The following is a 14,458-nucleotide window of genomic DNA, read 5'->3' on the forward strand; positions in this document are numbered from 1 at the left end:
AACAGTTTCACAACAGACAGAAAATATCATAGGTCTCAAAACTGATGGCATAATAAACTCCCTGCATGATTTTATAAATTAATTGATGTTGTATTTTGGTGGCATTTATACTCACAGAAAGTATTTCACATTTTCAAAATACTTAGTCTAGTTAGCAAAAATGTCTTCAGGAAAGAAATCCTTAAAAACATTTCTTTATCATTCTCCTTGTGTATATCATGCCCAGCACATACGCAATAGATATGGTGTCTGACACCTACTTAAACCTGTGGAGAACTATATCAAACATTAATGGGGATTAGTGTTAGAACCAGTGTAAACATAGCAAACAATCTGCTGAAAGTACACACTCATATTTCCATATGTTATGCAGTAAGCAGAGTCATTTAAGAAGCGAGATACTCAGGGAGATGGTGTTCAGGTAGCCAGTGTGTGACTGGTGAGAAGTAAACACATCCTGGATAAATTTACTTCATAACTCCAGCATATACATACCTACCCAACTCTGGCCCTTAAGCTTCTCCTCAAGAGACAGGTCAAGTTCAAGATATGCAATTTTATTATGAAAAGCTTCTAAAACACGGATAAAAATGATTTAGTACTTCCAGGTGCACTGTAATTCTTGGCAGAAGAAGTTAATTCCAGGTGCGTAATCTCCTAAAGAAATCTGTTGTCAAAGGTGGATAAAACCATCACATTAGAAAAATACAAGTTCACCCATGAACAAAGTATAAGGTATGGCTAGGAAAACTCTCTGCTCCATGCAGAAATTACAGCATAAAAGTGAAACTCCCTTTTACTTATGTAAACATTGCTTGGTTTTGGGCATCATTTCAAAAGAGATAGAACTGAACATGCACAAGCATATAGAAATATGACATACTCTTGGTGGGAGGTTTGGGGTGGGGACCTAGTGCCAAGCCAGACTCTAATACACAGACAAAGGAAGAAAGAAGATGCATTTTATAGCTTACAGATTTTTTCTCCATTTTTTTTAAGCAACCAAACCAACCAAATAACTCAATCAACAACAATAAAACAGAGATGTGCCAAACAGTGGAAAATGTTATAACAGCTTGAATAACAAGAGGGCCCTGGCAGGGGTGGGAATGTGGGTAGAGGGGGTGGGGAGAGATCCCATATTGTGGAATATTTAAACTTTGTAATTCAATGCACATTTATTAATTGGTTTCTTTTTAAGAGGCACTTATTTATGACAGGTTTATGAACAATATAGCATGTACAGAGCACTGAAGTTCTCCCATGACTTGTTTTTATTTCCATATGTTCAGATGAAATGAACATCACATTTAATAGTAGTACTAGCTGCTCTTGAAGTGTTTGCCAGTGCCACATCCTTTGGGAGTTGTTACCACCAGATTGATATCCTGTGGGTCACTTAATTTAAAAAACCACATTATAGAGGCATTATGTGATTAGATGTACTGCTTTTACAAACCAGTTGCGGTCTGTACAATGCATCTGGTTCAAAAAGGCTGGTGAGGCTAATTTATGAAGACCTCCAACCTGGAGTCTCGGAGAGGCCAATGACTGTACAGACAAATGGACCAGCAGAGAAAAACGTGTCCTCCATCTACCATCAGAGACCGCCTTGAAAACAGGATCTGAAAGGAACAACTTGCTTAGTCAGAAACAGGCCTGAACCGCGGGTCAGAACGGGCTGCTTCAGAGACGAAAGAAGGTGCTATCACTGCTGCTGCAGCCACCAAAAATCCTGTGTGCAAGCACAGGTCACTACCCAAACCTCCCCTCCAGGGAGCCTGTGCAGCCCGCCACTGCCAGGGTACCATGATCCAAGGACAACTTCCCGGGTAGAACACATGGAGCACCTCAGGCTGTTGCAACATCACGTCTGCCTCTGCCGCCACAGCCTCGTCCCACATTCCGTACTCCTCCTTCCCCCCCGGCCTGAGTGACCCAGAGCCCTCTAATCAGCTGCTAATTTAACCCCGTCCTGTCTGAGCGAAGAACAGACACCCTCAAGTGACCTACACGCAGAGGCGGGGCCAAATCCAAAACTGAGCCCCAGGAGCTGCGCAAACAAAGAATAGAAAGGGAAATCTCTCCCAGCAGCCTCAGGAGCAGCGGATTAAATCTCCACAATCAACTTGATGTACCCGGCATCTGTGGAATACCTGAATAGACAATGAATCGTTCCAAAATTGAGGTGGGGGACTTTGGGAGCAACTGTAGACTTCGGGTTTGCTTTCTACATCTAATTTGTTTCTGGTTTTATGTTTATCTTAGTTTAGTATTTAGAGCTTATTATCATTGGTAGATTTGTTTATTGATTTGGTTGCTCTCTTCCTTTTTCTTTAATATATATTTTTTCCTTTTTCTTTTTTTGTGAGTGTGTATGTGTATGCTTCTTTGTGTGATTTTGTCTGTATACCTTTGCTTTTACCATTTGTCCTAGGGTTCTGTCTGTCCGTTTTTTGTTTTTTATGTTTTTTTTATTAGTATAGTTTTTAGTGCTTGTTAACATTGGTGGATTTGTTTTTTGGTTTGGTTGCTCTCTTCTTTCTTTCTTTCTTTTTTTTATTACTTTTTCTTTTTTCTTTTTAATAATTTTTAAAATTTTTTTATTCTAATAACTATATTTTTTTATTTTTATTTTTTTCTTTCTTTCTTTTTTTCTCCCTTTTCTTCTGACCTGTGTGGCTAACAAGCCCTTGGTGCTCCAGCCAGATGTCAGGCCTGTGTTCTGAAGTGGGAGAGCCGAGTTCAGGACATTGGTCAATCAGACACCTCCCAGATCGATGTAATATCAAACAGCGAAAGTGCTCCCTGATCTCCATCTCAACGTTAAGACCCAGCTCCACTCAACAACCAGCAAGCTACAGTGCTGGACACCCTATGCCAAACAACTAGCAAGACAGGAACACAGCCCCACCCATTAGCAGAGAGGCTGCCTAAAATCATAATAAGGTCACAGACACCCCAAAACACACCACAGGACACAGTCCTGCCCACCAAAAGACAAGATCCAGGCTCATCCACCAGAACACAGGCACCAGTCCCCTCCACCAGGAAGCCTATACAGCCCACTGAACCAACCTTAGTGACTGGGGGCAGACACCAAAAACAATGGGAACTATGAACCTGCAGCCTGTGAAAAGGAGACTCCAAACACAATAAGTTAAGCAAAATGAGAAGACAGAGAAACACACAGCAGATGAAGGGGGAAGGTAAAAAACCAAGAGACCAAACAAATGAAGGGGAAATAGGCAGTGTACCTGAAAAAGAATTCATAGTAATTACAGTAAAGGTGATACAAAATCTTGGAAACAGAATGAAGAAAATACAAGAAATGTTTAACAAGGACCTAGAAGAACTAAAGAGAAAACAAACAATGATAAACAACACAATAAATGAAATTTAAAATTCTCTAGAAGGAATCAATGGCAGAATAACTGAGGCAGCAGAACAGATAAGTGATCTGGAAGATAAAATAGTGGAAATAACTACCACAGAGCAGAAGAGGGAAAAAGAATGAAAAGAATTGAGGACAGCCTTAGAGACCTCTGGGACAACATTAAATGTACCAACATTCAAATTATAGGGGTCCCAGAAGAAGAGGAGAAAAAGAAAGGGGCTGAGAAAATATTTGAAGAGATTATAGTTGAAAACTTCCCTAATATGGGAAAGAAAATAGTCACTCAAGTCCAGGAAGCACAGAGAGTCCCATACAGGATAAATCCAAGGAGAAACACTCCAAGACACATATTAATCAAACTATCAAAAATTAAATACAAAGAAAAAATATTAAAAGCAGCAAGAGAAAAACAACCAATAACATACAAGGGAATCCCCATAAGGTTAACAGCTGATCTTTCAGCAGAAACTCTGCAAGCCGGAAGGGAGTGGCAGGACATATTTTAAGGGATAAAAGGGAAGAACCTACAACCAAGATTACTCTACCCAGCAAGGATCTCATTCAGATTTGATGGAGAAATTAAAACCTTTACAGACAAGGAAAAGCTGAGAGAGTTCAGCACCACCAAACCAGCTTTACAACAAATGCTAAAGGAACTTCCCTAGGCAAGAAACACAAGAGAAGGAAAAGACCTACAATAACAAACCCAAAACAATTAAGAAAATGGGAATATGAACATACATATCAATAATTACCTTAAATGTAAATGGATTAAATGCTCCACCAGAAGACACAGACTGGCTGAATGGATACAAAAACAAGACCCGTATACATACTGTCTACAAGGGACCCACTTCAGACCTAGGGACACATACAGACTGAAAGTGAGGGGATGGAAAAAGATAATCCATGCAAATGAAGATCAAAAGAAAGCTGGAGTAGCAATTCTCATTTCAGACAAAATAGACTTTAAAATAAAGACTATAACAAGAGACAAAGGAGGACACTACATAATGATGAAGGGATCAATCCAAAGAGAAGATATAACAATTGTAAATATATATGCACCCAACGTAGGAGCACCTCAATACATAAGGCAAATGCTAACAGCCATAAAAGGGGAAATCAACAGAAACACAATCATAGTAGGGGATTTTAACACCCCACTTTCACCAATGGACAGATCATCGAAAGTGAAAATAAATAAGGAAACACAAGCTTTAAATGATACATTAAACAAGAGAGACTTAATTGATATTTATAGGACATCCCATCTAAAAACAACAGAGTACACTTTCTTCTCAAGTGCTTATGGAACATTCTTCAGGATACAACATATCTTGGGTCACAAATCAAGCCTTGGTAAATTTAAGAAAATTGAAATCATATCAAGTATCTTTTCCGACCACAACGCTATGAGACTAAATATCAATTACAGGAAAAATATGTAAAAATACAAACACATGAAGCCTAACAATACACTACTTAATAACCAAGAGCTCACTGAAGAAATCAAAGAGGAAATCAAAAAACACCTAGAAACAAATGACAATGAAAACACAACAAACCAAACCTATGGGATGCAGCAAAAGCAGTTCTAAGAGGAAAGTTAATAGCAATACAATCCTACCTCAAGAAACAAGAAACATCTCCAATAAACAAGCTAACCTTACACCTAAAGTAATTAGAGAAAGAAGAACAAAAAATCCCCAAAGTTAGCATAAAGAAAGAAATCATAAGGAGCAGAACCAAAATAAATGAAAAAGAAATGAAGAAAACAATACCAAAGATCAATAAAACTAAAAGCTGGTTCTTTGAGAAGATAAACAAAATTGATGAACCTAGCTAGACTCATCAAAAAAAAAGGGAGAAGACTCAAATCAATAGAATTAGAAAGGAAAAAGGAAAAGTAACAATGGACAGTGCAGAAATACAAAGGATCATGGGAGATTACTACAAGCAACTATATGCCAATAAAATAGACAACCTGGAAGAAATGGACAAATTCTTAGAAAAGCACAACCTGCTGAGACTGAACCAGGAAGAAATAGAAAATATAAACAGACCAATCACAAGCACTGAAATAGAGACTGTGATTAAAAATCTTCCAACAAACGAAAGCCCAGGACCAGATGGCTTCACAGGCGAATTCTATCAAACATTTAGGGAAGAGCTAACACCTATTCTTCTCAAACTCTTCCAAAATATAGCAGAGGGAGAAACACTCGCAAATTCATTCTATGAGACCACCGTCACCCTGATACCAAAACCAGACAAAGATGTCACAAAGAAAGAAAACTACAGGCCAATATCATTGATGAGTATAGATGTAAAAATTCTCAGCAAAATACTAGCAAACAGAATCCAACAGCACATTAAAAGGATCATACACCATGACCAAGTGGGGTTTATCCAAGGAATGCAAGGATTCTTCAATATACGCAAATCAATCAATGTGATACACCATATTAACAAACTGAAGGAGAAAAACCATATGATCATCTCAATAGATGCAGAAAAAGCTTCTGACAAAGTTCAACACCCATTTATGATAAAAACCCTCCAAAAAGTAGGCATAGAGGGAACTTACCTCAACATAATAAAGGCCATATATGACAAACCCACAGCCAACATCGTTCTCAATGGTGAAAAACTGAAACCACTTCCACTAAGATCAGGAACAAGACAAGGTTGCCCGCTCTCACCGCTATTATTCAACATAGTTTTGGAAGTTTTAGCCACAGCATTCAGAGAAGAAAAAGAAATAAAAGGAATCCAAATCAGAAAAGAAGAAGTAAAACTGTCAGTGTTTGCAGATGACATGATACTGTACACAGAGAATCCTAAAGATGCTACCAGAAAACTACTAGAGCTAATCAATGACTTTGGTAAAGTAGCAGGATACAAAAGTAATGCACAGAAATCTCTTGCATTCCTATAAAACAATGATGAACAATCTGAAAGAGAAATTAAGGAAACACTCCCTTTTACCATTGCAACAAAAAGAATAAAATACCTAGGAATAAACCTACTGAAGGAGACAAAAGCCCAGTATGCAGAAAACTGTAAGACACTGATGAAAGAAATTAAAGATGATACAAATAGATGGAGAGACATACCGTGTTCGTGGATTGGAAGAATCAACATTGTGAAAAGGACTATACTACCCAAAGCAATCTACTGATTCAATGCAATCCCTATCAAACTACCAATGGCATTTTTCACAGAACTAGAACAAAAAAATTCACAATTTGTATGGAAACACAAAAGACCCCGAATAGCCAAAGCAATCTTGAGAAAGAAAAAAGGAGCTGGAGGAATCAGTCTCCTGGACTTCCGACTATACTACAAAGCTACAGTCATCAAGACAGTATGGTACTGGCACAAAAACAGAAATATAGATCAATGGAACAGGATAGAAAGCCCAGAGATAAACCCACGCACATGTGGTCACCTTATTTTTGATAATGGAGGCAAGAATATATAATGGAGCAAAGATAGCCCCTTCAAAAAGTGGTGCTGGGAAAACTGGACAGCTACATGTAAAATAATGCAATTAGAACACTACCTAACACCATACACAAAAATAAACTCAAAATGGATTAAAGACCTAAATGTAAGGCCAGACACTATAAAACTCTTAGAGGAAAACAGAGGCAGAACACTCTATGACATAAATCACAGCAAGATCCTTTTTGACCCATCTCCTAGAGAAATGGAAATAAGAACAAAAATAAACAAATGGGACCTAATGAAACTTCAAAGCTTTTGCACAGCAAAAGAAACCATACACAAAACCAAAAGACAACCCTCAGAATGGGAGAAAATATTTGCAAATGAAGCAACTGACAAAGGATTAATCTCCAAAATTTACAAGCAGCTCATGGAGCTCAATATCACAAAAGCAAACAACCCAATCCAAAAATGGGCAGAAGACCTAAATAGACATTACTCCAAAGAAGATATACAGATTGCCAACAAACACACGAAAGAATGCTCAACATCACTAATCATGAGAGAAATGCAAATCAAAACTATAATGAGGTATCACCTCACACCAGTCAGAATGACCATCATAAAAAAATCCAGAAACAATAAATGCTGGAGAGGGTGTGGAGAAAAGGGAACCCTCCTGCACTGTTGGTGGGAATGTAAATTGATACAGCCACTATGGAGAACAGTATGGAGAACTAAAAATAGAACTACTATACGACCCAGCAATCCCACTACTGGGCATATACCCTGAGAAAACCATAATTCAAAGAGAGTCATGTACCACAATATTCACTGCAGCTGTATTTACAATAGCCAGGACACGGAAGCAACCTAAGTGTCCTTCGACAGATAAATGGATAAAGAAGATGTGGCACATATATACAATGGAATATTACACAGTCATAAAAAGAAACAAAATTGAGTTATTTGTAGTGAGGTGGATGGACCTAGAGCCTGTCATACAGAGTGAAGTAAGTCAGAAAGAGAAAAACAAATACCGTATGCTAACACATATATATGGAATCTTAAAGAAAAAAAAAATGGTTCTGAAGAACCTATGGGCAGGACAGAAATAAAGACACAGATATAGAGAATGGACTTGAGGATACAGGGATGGGGAAGGGTAAACAGGGATGAAGTGAGAGAGTTGCATGGACTTATATATACTACCCAATGTAAAACATAGCTAGTGGGAAGCAGCCGCATAGCACAGGGAGAACAGCTTGCTGCTTTGTGACCACCTAGTGGGGTGGCATAGGGTGGGTGGGAGGGAGACGCAAGAGGGAGGAGATATGGGGATATATGTATATGTAAAGCTGTTTCACTTTGTTATAAAGCAGAAACTAAAACATCATGGTAAAGCAATTATACTCCAATAAAGATGTTAAAAAAGAAAAAATTATCCCCCATCAGGTCTGCCTGCCACCAAATGCTCACAGTAGATAGAGAATCATGCTATTTCCACATTATGCTATCAACACCAAGTTCTATCAACTATAAAGTATTTTACTTATGAATTTTTAAATGTTCTTTATTCTCCCTTTAAACATTTTCAAATCTGGGCATTGGAGAGACCACCCAAAATATCAGGAAGTGTGCCATTTAGCGAGCAAGAGGAATCTGTCATTGGCTCTAAGGACACCCTGGAATAGGATGCCCAGTGTTTCCTGTAGCAGTTTCAAATGGCATCAGGTGCAGAGGCTCCAGGCAACACAGAAACATCAATCATCATTTGTGGTCCACTACAGATTATCTGTTAAGGAGATAATACATTTAGGCTTCCTCAGGCCAGGCCCAAAGAGGCCTCAGGCTACCATCAAGAAGGAAAGAAACCCTAAAAGGCATCCAGGTGGGTCACTGTGAGCTGGAGAACCTATGTATGAGGTACATTGTGGGTATCCTGGTTACTTTCCTTCATTAGCACAAATCTTCAGTCTTTACTCTTCTTTCTAACTGCCCTGTACCTTTACGAATACTAGAGACTGAAATAACTTTTAAAAACAGTCACTTTGTTCAGCCTTTCAAACTGTGGATGGGTACGTTCTCAGAAAATTTTTCATCAAATATAAATTGAGGGCTTCCCCTGTGGCACAGTGGTTGAGATTCCGCCTGCCGATGCAGGGGACACAGGTTCGTGCCCCGGTCCGGGAGGATCCCACATGCCGCGGAGCGGCTGGGCCCGTGAGCCATGGCCGCTGAGCCTGCGCGTCCGGAGCCTGTGCTCCGCAACGGGAGAGGGGAGAGGCCACAACAGTGAGAGGCCCGCGTACCGCAAAAAAAAAAAAAAATAAAAAATAAATTGAACTGATCAACAGTGACGTTCATTTCACCATGTAGAGGAAAAGGAATTTATTAGGAGAATGGGATTTAGGAGATGAACTGGACAACACAAATGGTGTGTCTATAGATTCGCCAAAGCAGAAAATTCCTGAGAGCCGCCCTATAAGTACAACTGAGTTCTTATTTTTTGGAGGAAGATGAGGTCTTAGAGAAAAGAGGCATTGCCAGTGGTTGCTTTGAAGCCCTGCTTATAGGTTTAAGCAGTGAGGATCACAAGTCTTTGAGCCCAACTGCAACCATCCAGATTTGCCCATTACTTTATTTTTTAACCTGACTCAACAAGAAAAATGTGGTCATGAGAATGGGGAGGGGTGAAAAGATGAATCATACTCTTTGTATTCTGTTCTGCCATTTGCCGCATTTCTAAAATACCAATATTCCCAGTCTCAAGAGGATGCATGAATCTTTTGCTCTGTTCATCTTTCGACAAAAAAAAAACTGATCATTTCCAATGGCTGAATAATTGCTGAAAAGGACTTCCAGTTTCTTGCACTTGTATCTTTATAAACTAACAACAGATGGAGTTCACTGACCCAGAAACTTGGATACTGTTCCAAACTGTGCCACCCTGAGTGGCACAGAACATCTCTGTCTCTGTTTCCTTATCTGTAGAATCATGATATTATCTCACCTGCCAAATTCACAAGGTTGTTCAGAAGAATTAAGTGAGTTCATGACTATGAAAATGCCTTCAAAACTCTGAAGCAAAAAATTAATTAAAAAAATTTTTTTCATTAAAAAAATATGAAGCACCATAACAAATTCAAGGAACAGTGGCAATTGTGAAGGTGATAATGATGACAAGCAAGAATGCAGGTGGAAATTGTGTACATTTATGAAATTATGGCTTAATATTTGTCTTGTGGGTATTTTAATATTTGGGGGCATCCAAGATGCAGATGCCAATAAGTTTATAAGCACAATGGTGATACTTGAATGAAACATTTAAAATATACAATGTATACTTGTCAAAAGAAAATTAATGATATGCATATTTCTATATTTACTAGCACTACCAAAGGTAACAAAGATGCTAATGCAAAGTGCTCAACATTTTGCAGCTTCTGGAAGTTATCTTTCCTTGCTTTGCCTACATGATCACACCTCCTCTTGAATAATGCTTGGGAAGACCTGGTGAGGATAATTTTTAGACAGTCTGACTGAAATACTGTCCTGTCCTATTCAAGTCCTGGGGTTTCTGTCAGAGGGTGAAATAAGCATGCATCTCGGTATTATCACCCAAGAGATTCTACTTTTGACCCTCTGGTTCTGCCTCAGGTGGCTACTAAGTGATGGAAGGATGAAAAAGAGGAAGACTGTATAATAGTGAAAGCTAAAAATATGCCCTAACAGAAACTAGTTTTCCTAGGATGAGGATAAAGATTTAACCTTGCAATATCAATTGCTAACCTATTAAACAAGCAACTGCACTATAAAAACTTTGTCTTTCTGGATATCTGCACAAATCTCTGTCCACAGTACCCTCCCATCACTATCTAAGGTAAAGGAAAAGGACATCCATTTTTCTGCAACCTTCCATACTTTTAAGTTGACTAGCTGGAAATCTGCTATTTAAATAGGAAGCTATGTCCAGTTTAAGTAGCTGAAGTTGCCAGCAGAGCCTTAATGGATAAGACATTCAAGGACCAAAAGCACTGCCATTTGCCACATTTCTGAAATATTACGATTCCTAGACTGGAGAGGATGCACGAATCTTTTCCATGTCCCAAATCTTGTTGTGCTGCTCTGAGATGAATGACAATGAATAACAATTATTTATACTCCACCTTCCTACTCAAGACACTCAAAATAAGGCTGGAGCAAGAAGAGCAATGCTATTCACTGAGAAATGAGAATTATAGCATTCTGGATGGATAGATATTTATTATCCCTACTTTCAGATAATTAAACAGAGGACAAGAGTACATGGCTTACTCTGCAAATGCAGGGCGGGAGAAAGCCTGTACCCTAGTTTTCTTGTCCACCTTCAACATCCTGTCCTAGGATTTCAAGTGTTCTTGCTTTCCTCCTTTTGCCCATTATATTCCTTGTCTACAGGGGGCATTTTCAGCTCTGCCAGTAGTGCCTGTGAATCTGTGCTCTGGATGTCAGGACCCTGTCGAAGAGGTTTGCTAATTATCTTAACTCCCCCTGCTGGAAGGTTTAACTACAACCAAAGTCAAAACCCTCCTCTCATTTGAACGCAGTTAACTGTTAAAAAATATTTGTCAAGTTAATCCACATAATAAAAGAAGAAGCATGAACTTTACATGAGAATGTAACTCACTATATTATAAATTGGAGGTTTGATATTATTTTTAAAACTAGCCTTTGTGATTAGATTTGTAGAATATAAAATAGATACATTGGTCTAATTTTTCCTTTATTCTCCTTTTGTTCCCACACTCCTCATTTTGTGGTTTGCAATATTTCCCTTTATCTCTAAGCTCTAGACTTCTACTTAATAAGTACCAATAAAGATTGGATGTTATCCTTAAACAGTGGTAGCATTCCCACCTGCTAATTGCTTTATTTGTACTTACTGTTTCCGCCCTCTCATCAACAGGGGCTTTAGCATAAAGGGCAATGAAGTAGAACGTGATGAAGTCAACAGGAGCCAGCCGAGTGAATGCTTCTATAATTACACAATAGCCTGGAGTAGCTCTTCTCAAATCAAATTATGAGCCTGGATTACCTAAAACTCTCAGGACACAGCCAAGGTTTTCATTTGTCTGCAGCCCTCTTTCCTCTTGCCTTTATTCTTCATAGACATTATCAAAGCTCCAATTCCAATGCAATACTCCAAAAGCAATGAGACATTGTGGAGAATGCCAGTTTTTTAAATGGTTTGCCTGACCCCATGTGTTTTATAACTGATTTTAAAATTTTTTAAAGAAAGAAAATTTTTTTTCATGTTTACAACCACCCCTGTCATTTGCATATCAAAGTTTATTCCAAGCTGAGCTTATTCATGATTCTTTGGCAAATATTTGCTCTTTGTCACTGCCCCAATCACCCATAAGGCAACCAGAACAAGAGTCACTGGGCCTTGGCAATGTTTGGATTCTTGTTTGAACACCTGACCATCCCCTCGGAGATGTACACTGCACTGGAAATAATATAGAATAAGAGGACCAGACTTGAGGTTAGGCCATCTAGAATAGGAACTCAAATCTGCTGTTAACTAGCTAGGGGGCCTTGAACCAGTCTATTAACTTCTCATTTTCTCCATCTGAAACACAAGGAAACTGAACTAGATAATCGCTAAGGTTCGTTCTAGTTCTGTGGTTTCAGATATTCATAGTACTACATGGATGATATACACAAGAGACTTAGTACATATTTGATTACAGTAGCCAAGCAAAGCAAGATAATCTATTTCTCAAATGGTTTAAATGTTTATTAAATCGAGATTTGGTGCACCCAAGATCAGGTCAAAAAGTGAACAAAACATGGTAAGCGTTGGCTGGTTGATGGCTCCTGGAGCCATCAAGGCTTAGCTTCAAGGCTTAGCTAAGATTCAAGGCTTAGCTCTGCCCGGCTCTATGTGGTGTTGGGTCAGTCCACCAAAACTTCTAAGAGCAGTGGGGTAGATGACCTCTAAGTCTTTTCCAACACTGAAATTATGGCTCAAACAGAAAAAAATCAAATTGCCACATTCCTATATGTAATATTCAGTGTATTTTACTATGTATTCTTGAAGTGAATGGATATTGGTCTGAATAATTATGAAACATTCCTTGTTCCATATTACTCTGTATTGAAGAATTTACAGTTGGTTTACAAATATGTGTTTATAGTGGGCATCCTGATGGGTAGACAGGTAAGATTATAACCATCACAAAGGTAAGGGAATTTTTAGATATGGTCATCATAGCAATGTGTTCAAGACTGAAACACCCAACCAGTAAGATATCAATAGAGCCACTCAGTGCATGAAATGGCAATGGCCCCAATATGGACAAGGTCCTTGTTCTGGACCACTACTGTCTTCCGTGAGGTTAACTGAGATGGGAGGTAAAAGAACACCATTTGGGAATGCATTAGATTCACAGATTATGAAGTAATTTAAAGCTTTCAAGTGCACAAATTATATACGAGGTAACAGGAATTTGATTTATGCACTCCAAGTCAAAGCTGAAGCCCTCATTCCAGAATTTTTCTGAAACACGTAAAGAACTTTTAAACCTACTTTGCAAACTTTGTAAACCTAGTTTACAAAAATATTAAGGTTAGCCCATTTGGGGTTTGCTCTTAACCATTGTTTCTCTCTTCTACCTGTTGTTGAAGCAGGTAAGGAAATAAATTTTACCAGGAATTAATTATATAGTATTCGCTATTCTCCAATTATAATAGCCTCTCCTTTCTCACTCATTTACTTGCCATGAACAACACTACATATGACTTGTTGGCTTCATAAAGGTAGAAATTTACGTGTGTGTGTATATACACATGTAATATTTATACATATTTATACACATGTAATATTTATTTCACATACATACATACACACACACGTACAGCACACAAAAGGAAGTACTGCTTGGTTCAGGCCGTTCTTTTTTTTAAAATTTTTATTGGAGTGTAGTTGCTTTACAATGTTGTGTGAGTTTCTGCTGTACAATGAAGTGAATCAACTATATGTATACATATAGCCCCTCTTTTTTGGATTTCCTTCCCACTTAGGTCACCACAGAGGATTGAGTAGAGTTTCCTGTGCTATACAGTATGTCCTCATTAGTTATCTATTTTATACAGAGTAGTGTATATATGTCAATCCCAATCTCCCAATTCATCCCACCCCTCCTCTCCCCCTTGGTATCCATACCTTTGTTCTCTACGTCTGTGTCTCTATTTCTGCTTTGCAAATAAATTCATCTGTATCATTTCTCTAGATTCCACATATAAGCAATATTATATGATATTTGTTTTTCTCTTTCTGACTTATTTCACACTCTGTATGATAGTATCTAGGTCCATCTACATCTCTGCAAATGGTACAATTTTTTTCCTTTTTATGGCTGAGTAATATTGTCTATATGTAGCACATCTTCTTTATCCATTCCTCTGTAGATGGACATTTAGGTTGCTTCCATGACCTGGCTATTGTAAATAGTGTTGTAATGAACATTGGGGTGCATGTGTCTTTTTGAATTATGGTTTTCTCTGGGTATATTCCCAGAAGTGGGATTGCTGGGTCATATGGTAGTTCTTTTTTTTTTTTTT

This window comes from Lipotes vexillifer, unplaced genomic scaffold, assembly GCF_000442215.2.
Source record: "Lipotes vexillifer unplaced genomic scaffold, Lipotes_vexillifer_v1.1 scaffold263, whole genome shotgun sequence".
In the NCBI taxonomy this organism is placed as follows: Eukaryota; Metazoa; Chordata; class Mammalia; order Artiodactyla; family Lipotidae; genus Lipotes; species Lipotes vexillifer.